Below are 18,847 nucleotides of genomic sequence, written 5' to 3'. Positions count from 1 at the left end.
CTTTGAAAAGTAAACAGAAAAGCACTTTCCCCCATGCGGGTAGCTCTGGGACAGGAGCTCTCCCTAAGCAGCAATATATTCAAAGTGAATAAAGTAACAAATCTACCCATATTATCCTACATATTCATTAGACTTGTCTTCCTGAATTGCATTTGACAGCTTTTGCCTAGTTTAGGGGTAACTCTTATTTATCATGTTTAGCCCAAGCAATGCTCCAACACAGACTATCTTGCGATGAAGGCTCCTAATCCTATCAACTAAACTCTGAAAGTTGTGGAAACCTCCAGCCCTAACTTCTCCACTTTCTGCTTCCTCAGCCGAATGTGTGTTATCTGCCACGACACAGCTGCAGTCCTTCCTGTCCTTTTGTTGACTGATCCCCATCAACGTGGCACCAAGAATGGACAGCTTCAACTGGAAAACTCATTTAGGTGGAGTTCTGAGCAAATCCCCAACAATGAACTTCCTTCTTGATTGATTTGTGCACTACCATTCATTCATCCACCCATTCATTCAATAAATTCATTGAACACCAACTATATGCAAGACATGCTGAAAGACCTTGCAAAGGACTTAAAATTAATGCGATACGCTCAAGGTATTTGGAGTCTACTAGGAAAGACAAGACGAGAACACAGTTAACTGACACTTAGGTCAAAGTGATAAGTGAGAATGGGGAGTGAGGTTCATATATTCCTTTTTTTTTTAAGTAAGCATTTGTCAAACACCAATTATGGGAAAGGAACTCTGCCAGATTCTGTCCCTTATGCTACCTTATTTAATCCTCACCAAACAGAGGTACATGCTCTTACTCCATTTTCCAAATGGGGAAGACCAGGCTCTCCTTCCTTCCTTTTGCCCAGCTGGAGGGACTTCTTGGAAGAAGCTTTTTATTTGTTTGAGTTGAGTTTCTTTCTTTGTTTAATTTTGTTTGTTGCTTGAGGTTGGGGTGGGATTTTAACATTGGAATCCAGGAAGCCTTACCATGAAGCTAGTGACATTAACCCCCCAGCTTTGGATCTCTTCCGAGGTCCTAGGAAGGGTCACAGACATGTGTTCACACCATTGTGTGTTTTTGCAAAATTTACCGAAGTCTTATATTTTAGCATCCTTTTTTTTTTTTTTTAAAGAGACTGTCTGAAATTGTGCATGTTGCAGGTCCCACAAAATCTGCATCTAAAGATGGAATGAAGGGCAGGTAAAGTGGAGGACACTACAAGTGCAGGCAGGGAGTGGAGTAGAGACAGGCGGCATGTGTGGGCAGGAGTGCGGCAGCCCTTTTGCACGGGGCCAGCTCAAGGCGAGGCTAGAGAAGCTGATAAGAGGAGGTGGCTTCCCGGAGGCCGGGCCCCAAAGCCAGGGCTAGTTGCACCTGCCCCTCCTGCCCTCCTCTCAGCAACAGTGAGAGAGGGAGCCTCCTCCCCGGGGCCCAGCTCTCCACTCAGGCTGGGGTCTGTCCCCTACAACGTCCCCTGCCCCCCTCCCTCCGTCCTGGATCTGGCCCCTCACCTGCTCTGCTCCGCCGGCCCCTTCCCTCTATGACGACGTGCTCCTCACTCGCCAGCCGGAAGAGAAGGGAGGAGGGGAGGGCTGCAGGGAGGCGGGAAGCCCTCTCCAGGCTCGATTCTTTTCTTTTTCTCCACCATTCTTGCCTAAAGTTCTCAACAGACATGGTCTTCACTCCCTGCTCCCACAGTCTCACCTCGGATGACTCCTCAACTCGCTGTCCCTGGGTGCTCCCCCTGCCAGCACCGACTCCTCCCGCCCTGCTCTCATCAACCCCCTGCCCCAGGTTTTCCTCCTGCCTCTGCGCCTCTCCCTTCTCGGTCTCCTTTGCAGCTTTGCTCTGTCGCTGGTGTCTCTCGGGCTTCTGTCTTAGGCTCTCTGTTTTTCTCAATCTCAACAAAGATTTCTCCTGGTATGTCTCACAGGCAGTGACTCTCAATGTGTCCAAACCTGAACTCACCGACTCCTGCACCCCCTGACCCCTGCCCAGACCCCAGACGGCCCGTCCCAGGCTCCCATCCCAGAAAATGGCACCACCACCTGAGCCAGATACCTGCGCCATGGGCTTATCTGCCCCTTTGCTCTCACCCTTTACATCAAATACCTGCCAAGACCTGCCCACTCAGCATCTCAAATACCTCTGTCCGCTTTCCCTAGCATGGCCACTGATGCCACAGTCGTCCGCTGCCTGCACCCCTGCAAGGGCTTCCTAACTATCCCCCTGCCTCTCTTCTCCCTCTCTCCAATCCTTTCTCCAAACTGCAGACAGAATGATCTTCCCAACATGCAGATCTACTCAGATTCCTCTCCCGCTCAAACCCTCTCCTGGCCTCCCACTGCTCAGGCTTCCCCAGGCTGCTGGAATCTGGACCCACTTCCTCCCGTCTTCACCCTCCCTCCCCCAGGCTGTGGCCGTGCTCACCGTGTCCCCTCACCTCTGGGTCTTGCACCCTCTCCATTCCCTGTCCACTCCGTGCCCACCTCTCCTTTACCTGGCTCCCTCCTATGCTTTCTTTAGGGGACTCCCAGTGACTTCTTCCAGGAAGCCCTCCCTGACCTCACAGGGGCTCCAGCTCTGTGTGTCCCTAGCGCCCTGGCTGTGGACCCCATGCTGCTCTGAGATCCTTGAGAGAAGGCACCAGGACTCTGTTTGCCAGCGTCGTGTGCACAGGGGGCCCCAGTGCCCGGCACGTGGGGGAATTCAGTGGACATGTGTTGAAAGTAGTGGACGAAGATCGGATGAAACTGGATGGCCATGTGCATTGTGTGGGAATTTGTGTTTCATTCTGTAAGTGACATGGAGACACTGCAGGATTTGGAACAAGGGAGTGAGTTGACCTCACCGGTGCTTTTAGAGGTTCTCTGTGGTTTCCTGGAAACCCAGGTAGGGGGCTTTTGTGATGGTCCAGGCAGGAGGTTACGAGGCACAGGCAGGGAGAAGACCGAGGGGAGAACTGATCCCAAAATCACATTGACGGATCCCATCAACTGACCAGAGTGGGGTTAGGAGAAGTGAAGGCGTGAGCAGGGCAGAGGAAATGGATGTGGATGGCTCTAGAATTTAAATCTGGAATGACCAGAGGACGATCATTGCCCTGCCACCAACCAGCAGAGGAACCCTTGCATAATTCACACGCAGAAGCTTTCCAGGACCCCCTCGGCTTCTGCCTGGAGCTTCCCTGAGACCTCTTCTCTTTGTTCTCTGAAGTTGCAGGATCTGAGAGTTCATGTGTCTGCCCCAAACCCTTACATGGAAAGCAGATATTTGCACAGGATTGGGTTGTTATTGGTTTCGTAGTTATTTATCCAAGCAGACCTTGAATTATAACATCAGCAGCAGCTTGCCCTGATAGCTCTTCATACACACAGAGCATAGCTCCTACCCCACCAGGACTTTAAAGAATATCTATTGCAGAAGATTGTGGATTTGGCTTTTCATTTTGTTTTTCAGTCTTTAGAACTTTCTTCTTCTCGCTCTCCCTCGGTGGAGCCTCTCCCTGTTCACGTTTCCTGGGTGTGCACTGGCCACCACAGGGTGGGACATTGTGCCGCAGCTGGCTTGGGAATGGCAGCCACCATGCTGGCCGGAGACAGGACCGCAGTCGGGAGGCCTGGCAGGCTCCGCCGGGTGGAATTGGCAAGAAGCTCACATCCTCTCTGCCGCTCCCACCAAAGGCAACCTTCAGGGCACAAGGTTAATTTGAACACGATTTGTCATCATCCGGCACAGCCTCGCTGGGGCTCCCGTGTTCAGCAGTTTCACTGGGCTCAGTATTTCTGAGGCACTTATCCCTGTTGGACAAGCAGTTACTGATGAAAGTGGGAAGAATAGAGACGGCAATGATTCTTTGAGTTAAATGGGACCATGCTGCCCTCACAGGTGATAGCTCAGGACACACAGATCTATAATGGTCACAGTGAAGAGTGGACCTGGAGGTCAGAGCCCAGCTGGAATCAAGGTCCAGCTTTGCCACTTAGTAGTGTTATGACATTAGGCACCACCGTTGAACCTCTGCGTACCTCAGTTTCCTCATCTGTGAAATGGGTATCATAAAAATAACTATACCCGGGGCATAGCGTTATGTGAAATGATCCACATAAAGCATGTAGCATTCAGTACGCTCTAACCCTCAGATGGTGTGATTTCTCAACTTGCAGACCGTTTTGGTAGAGTGAATAATTCTAATGGCCATCTGATTCCCATGCCAGGCTTTCAGGGTCCCCATTCCCATGGATTTTTTGCTCTTTTTTTTTTTTTTTTTTTTTTTTGCATTTGTGAAACTTTATTTAGAAGAGCTTCCTTAATGTAACTGTCCCTGGAAATTCTTAGTAATAGCCTTTTCTTTTCTTGCTTTCCCCCTTTTTGGTACATTTTTTATCGTGGTAAAATACAAATACTATAAAATTTACCATTAGTGACATTTAGTGCATTTACAATGTTGCGCAACCATCACCGCTATCTAGTTCCAGGACATTTTCTTCACCCAAAAGGGAAATCCTGTCCCCATTAGCAGTCACTCCACACCCACTACCCACCACCCCCAGCCCCTGGCAACCACAAATCTGCTTTCTGTTTCTGTGGATTTGCCAATTCTGGGCATTTCATATAAATGGACTGCTACTTGTATTCTGAAGGCAAAGTTTCTTTTCTACTTGGGAGCAGTAGGCTCAGTGGCCGACAGCACACCTCTGGGTCAGCCCCACCTGGGCCTACCCCCCGCCCTGCCGCTACTGACCCTACTGCACAGGTGAGTCATCGCCCATATCTGCCACTTGGCTTCCTCTAGAAAACAAGGATGATCATCTCAGGATCCTCTCCAGGGTCGTGCAAGAAACAAGTGAGATGACACATGTGCACTGTCAGTGATTATTAATATTATATTCAATTATAGCACACAAGCAATGCAGGCTCATTGAAAACGATTTAGAAAACACAGAAATGTCTAAATAAGGAATGAAAATCGCCCGTGTGCCCGACTGCACTGCGGGGGGAAGTCTGTGGCCGCAGCCCACCTCAGCAGCCGCGGAAAGCGCCAGAGGTACGTGGCCGGAGCACAGGCTTTGGCGCCGGGCAGACCCGAAGCTGCCTCTGCCCTGTCACTCCACGATGACCTTGGACGAGTCACTTAACACTGCTGAGCCCTGTTTCTTCAGCCACCCCAGCCAGTGGGAAATGCCTGCTTCCTGAGACTGACGTGAGAATTTCAGGAGAGTTCAGGCTCAGATGCTGACACACAGCAGGCTGTCAGCGGCCACGGGCATGAGCGGACCCCAGAGAGGGCAGCACTCGAGAAGAGCCATTCACGTCCCAGGCACTAATTGCAGCGGCTGTGCCGAAGTGACAGAGAAGAAGGGGGCCCCAAGGGCAGCTAGGGTTCCCGGAGCCGGAGATGCAAGGAGGGACGTTGCAGGCAGGCCGTGGGCTGCCCTCCTCCCGCCCCAACCTTCACACGCGGTCGCTCCCGTCCCGCGAGCCCATTCACTCTTCGCCTGGTCCCCGTGCTCACAGGAAGGTGGCCGGTGGGTGTGCAGAAGACGTACAAGTCGTGAGAATGACAATAGCGGTAGTGATGGCTGGCATTTTTACGCGGGGTTGCTGTGTGCCAGGCATCCAGCCAAGCCCTTTCTCACTTCCTCCTCCACTCCGAGGGGGCGCGGAGGGGCCGGGGAAGTTCTGCTGCAGCGGCGGGGCCGTGGGGACGGCCACTGCAGCGGCCGACCGCGCGAGCACACGTGGCACAGGCCTGTCCCCGCTGGCCCTAGGCTCTCCCAGCCATGCCACCTTGGAACCTGGGGGACGCCACGAAGGCCAACGCGTGGCGCTTGTGTTCCGTTCGGAAAGACTCCGAGAGTCCCGGGCCAGTTGTCCTCAGGTAGCAGAACCTACTCTAGGAGACTCGAACTCACAGGCCGAACTGCCTGCTTGTCTCAGGAGGCAGAAACAAGGCCACCTGGGCTCGGAATGTGCCAGACTTCAGTGAAATGTAAAGGGCTCCCTTCACGCACAGGGCGGGTGAAGCAGGGCTGGGTTGCTCGCCGTGGTCAATCCGCATGTCACCAGGGAAGCCTGACTCCGGGCTGTGGGTGTCCCAGAGCGAGCGTGTAAACCCTGGAAAACCATGACACTGCAGTTTGCTTCATCAAATAACGGGGTGACTATGACCCCTCCTCGCCCTTCCAGAGCCCCAGGCGACTTGGGGCAGAGCCATCTCTTTTAGCCAGCTGAGCAGCGCCGGTGGCAGCAGGAGAACCAGGCAAAACCAAGTCTCGACCCCCCACCACTAACGAGCTGTGTGACCTCATGCCAGTCGCCTAACCTTTCTGGGTCTCAGTTTCCATACCTGTGTCATCAGAGATTTGGCTGAGAGAATCTAAATACCCCCAGGCTCTAAAATCCCTCTTCAGTCCTCCCCACATGAGCTTTCGGAATCAGCAAACGAGGCGGAAAGAAACCGTGGTACGTGCTCTTCTAGATGGGGCGACCAACGCCTCGGCAAGCAAAGCCCCGTGCAGCGCACCAGGGCGTTCCCGAAACATCTGGAGGTAAATCAGCTGATTGCAAACTGTCGGAAAAGTTCTAGAGTCACTTGAAATTTAAAAGAGTAAAGACCTGAATTCTTTTGGAAAAGGAAGAATACTTTTGTAATGCCCCAAATTCCCTTTCCTCTGTTTCATAACTTGAATTTTCACAGGTGGACTTAATAGGCTTTGGAATCAGCAGATCTAGGTTGGAACCCTGGGTCCTGGAGACGTTACTCTCTGAGTGTCAGTTTCCTCATCTGTAAAATGGGTATCAATACCTACCCTGAAACATGGTTGGAGAGATCAGCAGGAATTATGTTGAGTGACGCAGAGAGCATTAAACATGAGGTGCCCACTAAATGCCAGCTTTTTTGGTGGGCAAGACACCTGTACCCGTGAACTTGCCTTTTTTTCTCTGGTATCTTATAGGTCCTCTGGGACAGGCACAATATCTTATTCTTGGTAAACCCCATAGTACCGGACACAAACTCAGTGGAATAAATGAATTCATCAATTCATGAAATCACGCTTTTGTTTTTTCCTAAGGTTCTGCCTGCCAGAGTTCACCTATTTCACATTTCATTGTTTCTCCCTTCCTCACAATCAACATCTCTTCAAGGCGGTAAGTTTAAACCAGTCCCTCATAACCTGCACATCTTGGAGCAGGGGTCCTCAAACTTTTTAAACAGGGTGCTGGAGAGTGCGCACTGTGGGCCCGGGACCAGTCGGCTGCTAAGCAGGACAGGCAGCGGCGGCAAAAACACCCAGAGGGCCGGATAAATTTGCTAGGCAGCCCGTATGTGGCCCGTGGGCTGTAGTTTGACGCCTGTCTTAGAGGGTGTCCCTTTCTGAAGAGGATTCCCAACGTTTGCACAGAGGAGACTGAAGAATCTAACTCATGCTCCTTCTGGTTCTCTCCTCGCTTTACCTGTAGACATTTTAAAGCCAGAGAATGAGGTCACTAAACCAGTGTATCCAGAAAAATCCATCAGCAGAGAGAGGGTCGGGTGCCTGGTGGAATAAGGAAACTGCTTGAGGTGGGAACCACAGTTACAGTGGGCTTGGCGCTCCTGGGCGAGACGATGGCTGGCCCACTCCAGACGTTCACTGAGTGAATAGACGCAGACGTGCAGGAGTAAATGAGGGAATGAGCAAACTGCAGCAGAGACGACACGAAGCCAGCACTTTGGGTTTCTCTGCAAGGCGCTGAGACTACCCATTTTGCAGCTTGTGGCCTTCACAGCCCGTGCTATGTAAGAGTAACAAGTGAGAGGACACGTGTTCAAGGTTCCAGGACACTGGAGAGGGCAGGCTGTGGGCAGGTCCCAGGAGAGAAAGGCTGCAGGTGGGGCGCCGCCAGCTGCCCTGGAAGCAGACGGGACAGAGGTCGGAGGTGGGTGCGGCTGAACGACAGGGGGAAGAACTGGCAGGAAAGGGGTTCAGTCAGGCAAGAGGAGGGAGGGGGAACTAACACATCTGGGGTCCCCATGTGGTATGAGGCCCGGGGCTCAGTACTCCACACGTGCCATCGTTTAATTCTTTCAAGAGCCCTACGAAGCCTGTATCATTGCCTCCACTTTACGGAGGAGGCAGAGAGAACTGCGGCTCAGAGAAAATAAACATAACCAAGGTCAAGTAGCTGGAAAGGGGTAGGTAGCATTGGGATTTGAACCCAGGTTTTTCCAGTTCCAAAGCCAACCTTCTTTCCATCTCCCAGTGCTGTCTCCCGGGAAGAATTCATGCGGGGGAGACGCACCAGTAAGATACGCTGTCCACGAGGACCCCTCGGTCCCCCCGCCTCCAGCCACCCACCCCAGTCAACCCCAAATCCTGTGGACTTGTTTCCCTAAGTAGATCTAGGGTCCAAACACTTCTGCCTGTCGCTTGGCCACTGCCTCAGCTGGACCCCAGCAGTCAACTCCTGACAGGCCCCCTCAGCTGGACCATAGCAGTCAACTCCTGACAGACCGGCCACCCCGCCACCCCATCTCAATTCCGCTTCCACAGAACACCAGAGTGCTCTCCTCGGAATGCAAACTGAAACGCCGCTGGCCCGCTCTAGGATGAGGCCCGAGTCCCAGCGTGCCTCTCGCTACTCTCCCTCCCGCAGTGGACCGGGTGGTGGTCCCCCAAAAGATGTGGCCGCATCCTAACAATCGGACCCTTTGAAGGTGACCTTATTTGGGGAAAGGGTCTTTGCAGATGTAATGCAGTTAAATATTCTGAAATGAGATCACCCTTGACTATCCAGATGGGTCCTAAATCCAACGACAAGTGTCCCTTAACAGGCAGAAGAGGAGAGGACACAGGCAGAGCTCAGGAGGCCCCGTGAAGGCAGAGGCAGAAAGTGGAGTGATGTGGCCACTGGAGCAGTTGGAACCACCAGAGGCTGGAATTTAAGGGGCAGCGGGCATGGGCTCCATGCCCCATGGAGTCTCTGGAGGCAGCACGGTCCTGCCAACATCTCCATTTTGGCCTTCTCGCCCCCAGAACAGTGAGAGAACTCGCTTCTGTTGATTTAAGCCACCGAGTTTGTGGGATTTGTTATGACAGCCCTGGGAAGCTGATATACCTGCCCACAGCGCTCCAGCCAGACCGACTGGACTCAGGAAGATGTAACAGCTTCCTCAGATCTGCCCGTTCTCTTTCTGGTCCTTCACACATGCTGTCCCCTCTGCCCAGAACACTCTGCCACCCCCTTATCTATAGGCTAACTCCAATTCTCCTGTCGCTTCCGCCGAAAAGTCTTCTCCAAGGCATCATCAGGTGGGGGCCCACTTACAGAGGCGCCTACTTGCTGTAAACTGTGCTTTTATAACACTTATGACACTTTATGATAATTCTGTTTCCTTGTTTCATTAGTCACTAAGAAGGTTCATGAGGGCAGCGACTGCAGTATTCCTGGGGTCAAGTGTGCACTAATCACTTAAATATTTGCCCTCGCCCACAGCACTGTTTTCCTACCCTTCCACGCCCACCTCAAATTTGCTTTCCCTAGGCAGGAACCCAGGAGCAGAACCTATTGTTGGCTTCCTGGCAAAATCTCCCCCTCCTGTGTTTCAGCCTCTCAAAGCTTTCTCTAGTCCTGGCAGGCTTCCCCTATCATGTGAGAAAAGCCCATTTCTAGCAGGAAGTATACAGGTAAACCCACGAAGATGGGCTGGAGACAGGAAACAGAGGATGAGAGAACTTAACGTCGTCACCCGGGTCCCTGTGTCCGTCCCATCCCCATGGGCACCGCCGCTCCCAGACCTCCTGGTTACGTGAGTTCATAAATTCCCTTCGTTTTTCAAGCTAGTCTGAGGCCGTTTTCTGTCACCTGAAAGGCATCAACTCACCAGTCCTCATGGCCCTTCCCAGAGGGAGTTTCTGGAATGTCTATTTGAGTGAGGAACTGAGGCTCGAGACAGGCTGCCACATGCCCGAGCTCTCGTGGCCGGGAAGTGGTAAGGCCAGGACCCGAACCTGGTCCACGTGGCAGGCAGGTGGAGGGGAAGATCAACAAAGGCTGGGAAGGAGACGGCATCCTTTGTCCCCAGAGTCCCCCGAATACAAATCACAATAATTTGACCACAAAAAGAAAGAACAAAATCCATGGTGCCTAAAATATCCATCTTCGTTTTCTATAGTCTGTGACACCCTGAATCAATGTTTCTTCACCTTGACCTTGAGGACCTAACTCAAATCGGGAGCTTCCTTCAATCTCTTACTCGTCTTTCTCTTGATCATTTTGCATCTTTAGCAATGGGACAGTGAGTACCTAAGGAGTCATGAGCCACACACCCAAACAGCCTGCACCTGCCATTTAAAACAAGCCATGTGGCTCTCTGCCCTCTGCGTGGCACAGCCAGATGCCCCCGGGCTCAGCCTCTCCTTGCAGGCGGCAGGTGCGTTCAGGACTGAGGCGCGGGAAGCACACGAGAGGGTTAGTGCAGCTTCGTTAGTAGCTAATTCCCTGGTCGATGACCTGTAGGTGCTCAGGCACGGAGGGTGTCATTCGCATTCACCAACCTCCGTGCTCTTGCCTCCAGATCTCTGTGTCCCCGGGGGCAGAGCGTGCATTTCACATCTGCTGCAACTCAGAGCCCTTCATCAACACAGAGTCCCCTCCCTAGGTCCCAAGCAAGAGGAAATGTCTTCTTGGTGTGCGTGTGCTGCTGTCTGCCCACCCCAGCCCCGCCCACAGGGCACCTGTGTTCGTATTAAACAGCTGAGCGGAGCCGTTGAGTTCCACGACCTCTGCAGGATTTCAGAAACACGGATATGATCGTGCCCCAAGATTATAAATGACAAGGGAGGAAAATTAGATGAACCAAGGTATGTGAAAATTCATTAAGATTTCACAGTACTTAAAAACATACATCATTATTTCATGTAACCATTTGGCCACGGGTTAGAAATTAACTGCTCTTAGATCATGAGGAGAATATATTATATTCACTTCCAAGTAAATAATATTTTCTCATGGCTTCCCTTTCATCTCAGTTGGGAAATGTAATGGGCCCCTGTTGTTTTGTCAGCTCAGTGCCAGCCTCATTTCAGGGAACCATCTCCCTGTCTCCTGGGAACCGCCCCCTGGCCTCTCGGCCCCTGCACGCACACGCGTGTGCCTTCAGCACCACGTGGCACCTCACCCTTGGCACTGACCATTGGTCAAGAGTGGGTACCTGATCCGAACGGGCCAATCGGAGCCCACGCCCAGGATTTGGGAACTGCAACTGACAAAAGAAGTCAGTCTCTCTCCGGGTGTCTGAAAATGAAGACATGTAAATGCAGAAGCAGTTGGCAGCCTTGTTCCACCATGTGGACTGAGGAATAGAAAATGCCAATCAGCAGAAAGAGAATCAGAGGCAAGGAGAGGAGAGCACATCCAGACAGCCTCTGAGCTCCTACTTCTAGCTGCTCGAGGGGCCTGTCCATGTTCCTCTTTTGGATTCCCTGGAATCCAAGGAGCCTTATAATAAAATTCTTTTTTGGCTTAAACTTGCTTAAGTTGGATTTCTCTTCCTTGCAACCAAAGAGTTTTAACTAATATGAGAACATAGTCCTATTTCAGTCTCACTTACATGCTAATCTTGAATTCCTCAACCATTTTACTTTGTGCCTTCAGCATGAAAAAAATTAAAGTGAAAATATTTGAGTTAGACTCTTTATGCAAATTAGCCCGCAATCATTCTCTTGCACCGTTTCTTCACAGAACACTGGTAGAGCTTTCCTTCATGCTGGAATGGATGAAGCACATGCTGGAAATACAGGGAAGGACTAGGCCAGTGATCTCGCTACCATTTTTATGATTGCCACTAAGAATTTGGTCTTCTTTAATTTTAACATCCATTTGCAAGTGGTGATGTGTTATCTTTGGATGATCCACCTTACTCAAATGATCTCTGGTCTTTAAGCCTGGCAGCAATCCCTTTGGACACTCCAAACCCCGTGAACCACATCCACAAGCAGTGGTCTTTGGTGTGCCCCTTCCTATCGAAGCTGCCTTCCTACCAGAGTTAGCCTTTCAACAGGCAAGGCCCTGTCGTGGAAGGTGGCAGGGAGCTGTCCAACCGAGACTGTGGAGAGCTGAACAGACAGAAAGCGACTTTGCTAATAGGACTAATAGGAACGACTCCTTAGCTAGGAGCCCTCTCTACTTGTTCATTGCTAGGTAAAATGACAACAAGAACAAAAGTGATCTTGTCCCCATTGCCTTTCTTAACAGTAGTTGTCTTGTGTTTTAAAAAACCATGGAATTAAATAAGTTCTTGCCTTGTATCTATTTAGGATCTCTCAGATTTCTCCTACTGAAAAATAAAAATTAACCCAAAACCCACTGGACTTGGCTGAAGACAAGGAAGCATGTGTCTAGCACATGGCTAACATGCGCCGGCATAGATGTAGTTAGATATTAAAACCCAAAGGCTGGTGGAATGCTCTCCAGCCTGGCCCATGCCCTCCCTTATCAGAGCGAGCGTGCCTTTGATCACAGGGAGCCTCAGAAGCCAGAGCAGTATATTAGTCACCATTTCTACTCTAATTGGAAAATATTTCTTTGTTCCCAGCCCAAGTTCAATCAGCATTTCAGTTAAACAGGTAAAAAAAAATACCCAAGAATTTAGAGCTGGAAAGAACCTCAGAGTCATTTGGCCTAAAAGATTTATTTTAAAGATGAAGAGATGAAGTAGCTCAGTCAAGAATGCACAGCTAGTTAGCAGAGGACTCGAGTGCAAAATGCATGTCAACCCCCGCCCCCCCGCCACCCCCCCCCAGCCACCACCCAGTTCTAGGCTCTTAGACACAAGCACTTTTCAGAACGCTCCCAAGCCCCGCCTCTGACCCTCGCTGCTCCTCAACAGCCCTGCCTGTGTCGAGGCTGTAGATGTCCAAGAAATCAAGGGCACTGGCTCTTCTACATCCTCCAGGGAGAAAGTTCCAAGGCGCTGGGGGCTGGTGCAGCAGGGTTTTCAAAGGCCTGCAGTGGGAGCCCTGCTCGCAGGGATGCAGTCCAGATGTCCTCATGTCCCCTCTGCACACGCAAGCCTCATGCTGCTGCAGTCCACCCCCTCAAACCCCCACCCACCCCATGCAGCAACAGAGCCTCACGAGGCTTCCCCAAGCCCCGGGCGCACATTCAAAACACCTAGGAATGCGGCTGAGAACTCAGCCTGAAAGGACAGGCGGCCGCTGCAGGGCTGCAAGGTGGACGCAGGGGCCTGTCCTTCTCTGCTCAGCAGGCTGATGCCCCTGGCCATTTGCGGTGGGAGAGCCAAAGAAAACAACGTAATTGCAGGGCACACAGAAGTCAAACTGACACACAACCACACTTGGAAGAGAGGGCCCAATTGCTAAGCAGCTTGAGTGGGAAAGTGAGAAAATCATGGGGTTTTCACAGAGCAGGTGGAGTTCAGTGCAAACAATCCGAGCGTCTTGCTAATCATTAGGGATGGCACCTTTGTTCATTCAGTGCAGTTTCAGGGGCATTTTTCCTCCTTGAAAAAGAGACTGTAAAGACACACACGTTTGTTTAACCTCAAGACGTGAAACAAACTAATGTCATGCCTTCTCAGCTTTCCAGGTTAGGGATGAGGGTCTAATTTAGCATCACCCGAAGTCAACACTCACCTGAGTGGGATTCTGGCTTGTCAGTGAATCCCACCCGCATCTCTAGAGAGGAGTCTGATGCCTGTAGATTGGCACACACATAGAGAAATAGTTGTCCTTCTCCTTGCCCCTGCTCTTCCATTGAACAATAGACAAGCCCAGGATACATGGGGCTTGGAGCATCTATCAGGGAGAACATGGGAAGGATGTGACTCCTAGTATTTCACTCAGTGTATGGTTTATGTGTCTGTTGCTACCTGAACAGAGGTAGCAATTCCATATAGGCTGGCTAAGAGAAGAAAACTGTTCTCACTCGGATTCTATAAATTACTCATATTCTCACTTTAATATCAAGTATGATATGTATTAGAGTGCATGGTTTGGGCTGGAATCAATTTGGAAGGCTGTCAAATAAAACACAAAATAGGAAAATAAATCCAAAGTAAAATTTATGACATGATTTTACTCCCATTACATTCCGTTTAACAAATGCATATGTTTTACAATATCTTTAATAATAATTATTAAACATAGTAAAATACTTCCAAACTTGGCTCATTGCATAATTGTACTTCGAGTGAAAAAAAAAATTATCTGAAGCCTTGTCAATATGCCACTTCCTCCTCCCCCAGCTTTTAACAGAAGCAGCCTCCAGTGGAATAATCCAAGCTGTGTTCAAGAAGTTGGCAAGTAGGTCCAATTAAATGTGGTTTTACTGTATTCTGGCGTTTGCATATCTAGTTTGCCAAGAAGTAATCTTTCACAAAAAAAAAAGAAAGAAAAAGAAAAAAAAAATCTGTACTGGCCCAGACACAGCCTGGATGGTGCAATGCATCACAGAACTTTACCCCATGACTAAGATAATCTTTTTTTCTTAAATAGCTGTGGAAAACGTATCATACATCCATCATATTCCTATATGAATCACAAAACACCATCCTTTATGGAGTTTCTTACATTTATACATGACAAACTGAAATTCATCTTAATAGCCCTGTTTATTTTAATTATTAAACTCAAAGGGGGTTAGCTTTTAGCCACCTGAGCTGGATGTCTGGATGTATTTATTCAGGTGTACTCCAGCCGGATTATCTGAATGAGGCTCTAAATGATCCTATTGACTATTAAATACCGACCTGTCAAAGCTGCAGTCATACACATTCACAAACCTGGGTTCCTGAAACTCACAGTAAAATGCTTCTCTGAGCTTTGCAGGTGAAATCCGGGGCAGTTCCTTAACTGATGTTTTACACACTCTTGGTCCCTCACGGAGGAGCTGACTTGCACACACCTTCCAGCAAACCAGGGCTCTACATGAACGATCAGCCGTATCCAAAGTCCAGATGGAAAGCTGTCAACAAAGAGACTCCTTCCACTCTGCCTGCTGCATGATTCATCCCTGGCACGCGGACAGGCCCGGAGATGGCCCCAACACCTCGACTCCCACAGGTGAGCCAGGAGAGAAGCACAGGTGCCCACTCCCCAAGTCAGCAGGAAGCAATAAGGTCAGAAAATGCTGTAAAACACACAACCTGGCCTTTGTTACAAACCATCGTGAGCTCATTAAAAACACATGCAGAAATGGTTAAACAAAATCCTGAACCTTTTACACAATTGCCAGTCTATTAGAAGGACTGAGCTTACAGCAAACTCTCCCTTCCAATGTGTGCAATGGAGCAGCTAATGTCCTTTGGACTCTTGTCTATGGTATCAAGCAGAGGGAAGTTTTTTTTTTTGGGGGGGGCGCGTGTTTGTTTTTGGTTCTTGTTTTTTAACTTTTTTAAAAAGCCAAACTATTAAACATACCCATCAAAAGAACTATGTCACCAAACATATATCGTTATAGTCACTGCCTTAAACAAAACTTATGAAAATTATAAAATGAAAAGGATGATGTGTGTCATTATAGCAAAGGGAGAAAGAAGGGGAAAAAAAATAGATGACTGTGGCTCGAATGCTTTTGTGAAATGGCATCGCATCAAAAGCAAAGTGGACATGCTGAATGGGGATTGTGAAGGCATCCAATAGTTGGCCCTATTGCGTGGAAAAGTTGGATCATAAGTTTGACCTGTGCAATATTTTTTCAAAGTTTACTTGTGAGCAGCATCGCGCACAGCAGGGCTGCATTCCACTGCACCGTGGACTTTCACCAGGTGCGTCTTCCTGCAAATGGATTTATTTGCTGTGCTGCAGAATAGCCACAGAGTTGCACTGCACCACAACGTGGCTGTAACAGCACATAAAACAGCACATAGATGAAGCGGGGCCTGAGATTGAGATGCTCTGAGCTCTGATCTGGCATGTGCCACCTTCTCCTGGTGAGATCAGAGTAAATCATTTAAATCTCTAGGTAAATCATTTTAATATGTGTGCTTCCCTGGGGAGTGATGCCTGTTTGTTATTATATATATTGATCATACTGTTTTTTATACTTATGACACAAGAGTAAAAATGAAGCAAATCTTTCAGTCTTGGTTTTTTCAGCGTTAATAGAAAAAAAAAATATCTGTATCCACCTTAGGCCTTTGGACTAGATTAATCATATAGAGATTCAAAAGGGCTTTGGGAAATCTGAGATTTAAGGAAGGAACCAAAAGGATGATATGTTATGTGAGATTTGCATACCTAAACATGTCCATACCTACAAAACCCACCTGAGAATATGAAATCTTTTCCATTACTATGGTACTTTAATTTTCACATTTCATACAGAAATCACTTTCCTCAGGGCCTGCTTGAAACTGAAATAAAGTTGAAACTCTTAGTGTCTGATGAATTTAAATCATAAAAGTCCACACTGGGGGAAAAAAAAAAACCACATTGGTAGGAAGGCTTTGGGCTAAGGGAAAAATTTCATTATAATGTAAAAAATAATAATTATTATTATAGAGATGTCACCTCAAATTTATGTAGCATCTTTTCTCTGAGAGCTTAATGCTTTTGCATGTTCATTTTCATGTTATTCTAAGGAAGAAGGTGAGAGGGGTTATTGTCCTGATCTGACAAATGGAGAAATGAAGTTATCAAGGTGGGATTCCTTGGGCAGTCCATTGATAGATCTCCCCCAACTTTCTCCCGGGCCCCCCTTCCCGTCGATGATGCTGCCAGGAGGTGAGAAACATTCCCAAAAATCAAGGCCAATTTTTCGATTGAGTGGAAAAATATTCAATTCTCCCATTTCGGCAGCAAGCAGGTTTTGGGGTGCCTGTTTCTTCTCTCCCTTCTGCATGTCCGGCAACGGCTCTGATAACCTTACAGTTACTAGCCTACAAGGAGCAGTGCCTCGTTGTGGTTGAACAAATAACATGTTTTGGAAACCCGAGCAACCCTTTCGTAGCTGGGAACAGAGAGGAAGAGCATGTCAGTCAGTAGAATCCTGACGGGGTTTCAGGTCTTGCTGAGCCGGAAGAAGAGAGGCCAAAACACGTCCTCCTCAGAGAATGTTCTGCTGTATTTTTATATTTTTTAAACAGATGATAGGATCAAAGTCAGAAAAAGAAATAGTATCATTTCAATCTTAGATTCAATTGGTTTATATAGGTAGCAGACAATGGTAAATGTAATCATGGTAAATATATATTTGCGCAATGCAAATTTTATTACTTAGGCACAAACAGAATGCTGATTTCGGATTCAGATTTGATCAGAGATGTGCCCAGATCAAGGAATTCAAAGTTTGTTTGCCTCTAAAGAGAGAAAAAGCCTCATGTCTAAAATGATAAGGTTTGGGAAATGTATGAAATGTTTGCACAGAGCTTTGAACTCTTTCTCCCCAGGCCCAGCCCTGTGTCCACTTTTAGGATGAATGAACTTGAAGTCTCTTAGCTCCTTCCAGCTCTCCGTTTTTGTGATTTTTGGGTTAGTCTCTGTGGCAGACCATGGGCCGCAGCAATCTGTGAGTGGAGAATATCAGACACACACTGGAGGCCTTCAAATGAGGAAGAATCATCGGGCCATTCTGGCCATTATATTTTTATAATTTGAATAACAAAATTTGTTCATTATTTCAAAAGCAACCAGTCCAGAATGCAAATTTTAAAATTCAAGATACAGATGTAAGCTTGGAATTGTTTTTGTTTATAAGGCTTCAAAGTTATGTTATTTTAGGAGAGAGGAAAAATGATATATGTATTACTAAATAAGAATAACAATGTGAGGATTGATTGCCTTAGTCATTGAGGGCGTTATTTGACTGACTTTTAAACAGAAACACTTCAATCACTTAAAATCCTCCCATGCTGGTCAAGCCTACAAACCGCCTGTCATATTTAGACTAAAGAATTATTTTTACTGCAAGATAAGCACCTTTACAAAGCAAACTGGATAAATGATGACAAACCCTCCCTCTCTCCCTCTTTTGCACAGAAGTGGGTCTAGTACTGGTTTGAGGCAACCCTCAAGTAAAATAACATATAAATAGAATGTGAGAAATCACCACATTTTCTAGACTTCACACTTAACCATGAAAAGCAAAACTTCATTGTGACCCAACATATTCCCTAATTTTTTTTTTTCTTTTAACCTAAGGATGTCATCTAGTTCAATGTTGTTTATGCCATGAGCCCCCAGAAATGTCTCGGCTCCCTCACCTGCAAGCTCAGTCCTCCCGAGGTGGGAGCGTGTAGTTTGCGGGTGCAGAGTGGTGTGGAGGGCCAATCTCAAATGCAGTTTTCATTTGAAATTTGCTTCGATTTTTTCGGAAGGGTAGAAATTCAGACACAAAACAACTTGGCTGGGAAATTCAGTTGTGCAATGGTGTCAAAATCGCTCGATGCCTAAAATTTACCCTCCTATAGTAAATAAAAGGACATTGAGAAAAATAGAGAGCAGACTATCAAGGATGGATTTGAGTTTGAGTCTCAACAAAAATCAGAACCTAAAGGAATATTTCTTCTGCCAGACTTCGGTTTCTTTTGGTTTATTCAGTTGCAAAATCTTGAGGATTTTGAAGAGATCTTAAACAGATTTTACACCGAGGGCTCATGTATAATGACTCTGCCTTACATATAAACCTGTACCATTTCTCCCTCTCGTCACATGCTTAAGCATGAGGCCGTCTTTCTCAAAGCCAGGTAGTTATAAAAATAACTTTTATAAATTAGGTTTTCTTGGGATATGATTTTATGCTCAAATTTCTTCTATTTGATGAGGATTTTAAGTGACAGAGAAAACATTATAAATTAGAAAAAATGGATTTCTTTTACACTAAATACAAATAGATGGCACTAAC

This window comes from Microcebus murinus, chromosome 19 (genome assembly GCF_040939455.1).
Source record: "Microcebus murinus isolate Inina chromosome 19, M.murinus_Inina_mat1.0, whole genome shotgun sequence".
In the NCBI taxonomy this organism is placed as follows: domain Eukaryota; kingdom Metazoa; phylum Chordata; class Mammalia; order Primates; family Cheirogaleidae; genus Microcebus; species Microcebus murinus.
This window is presented reverse-complemented; position numbering follows the sequence as displayed.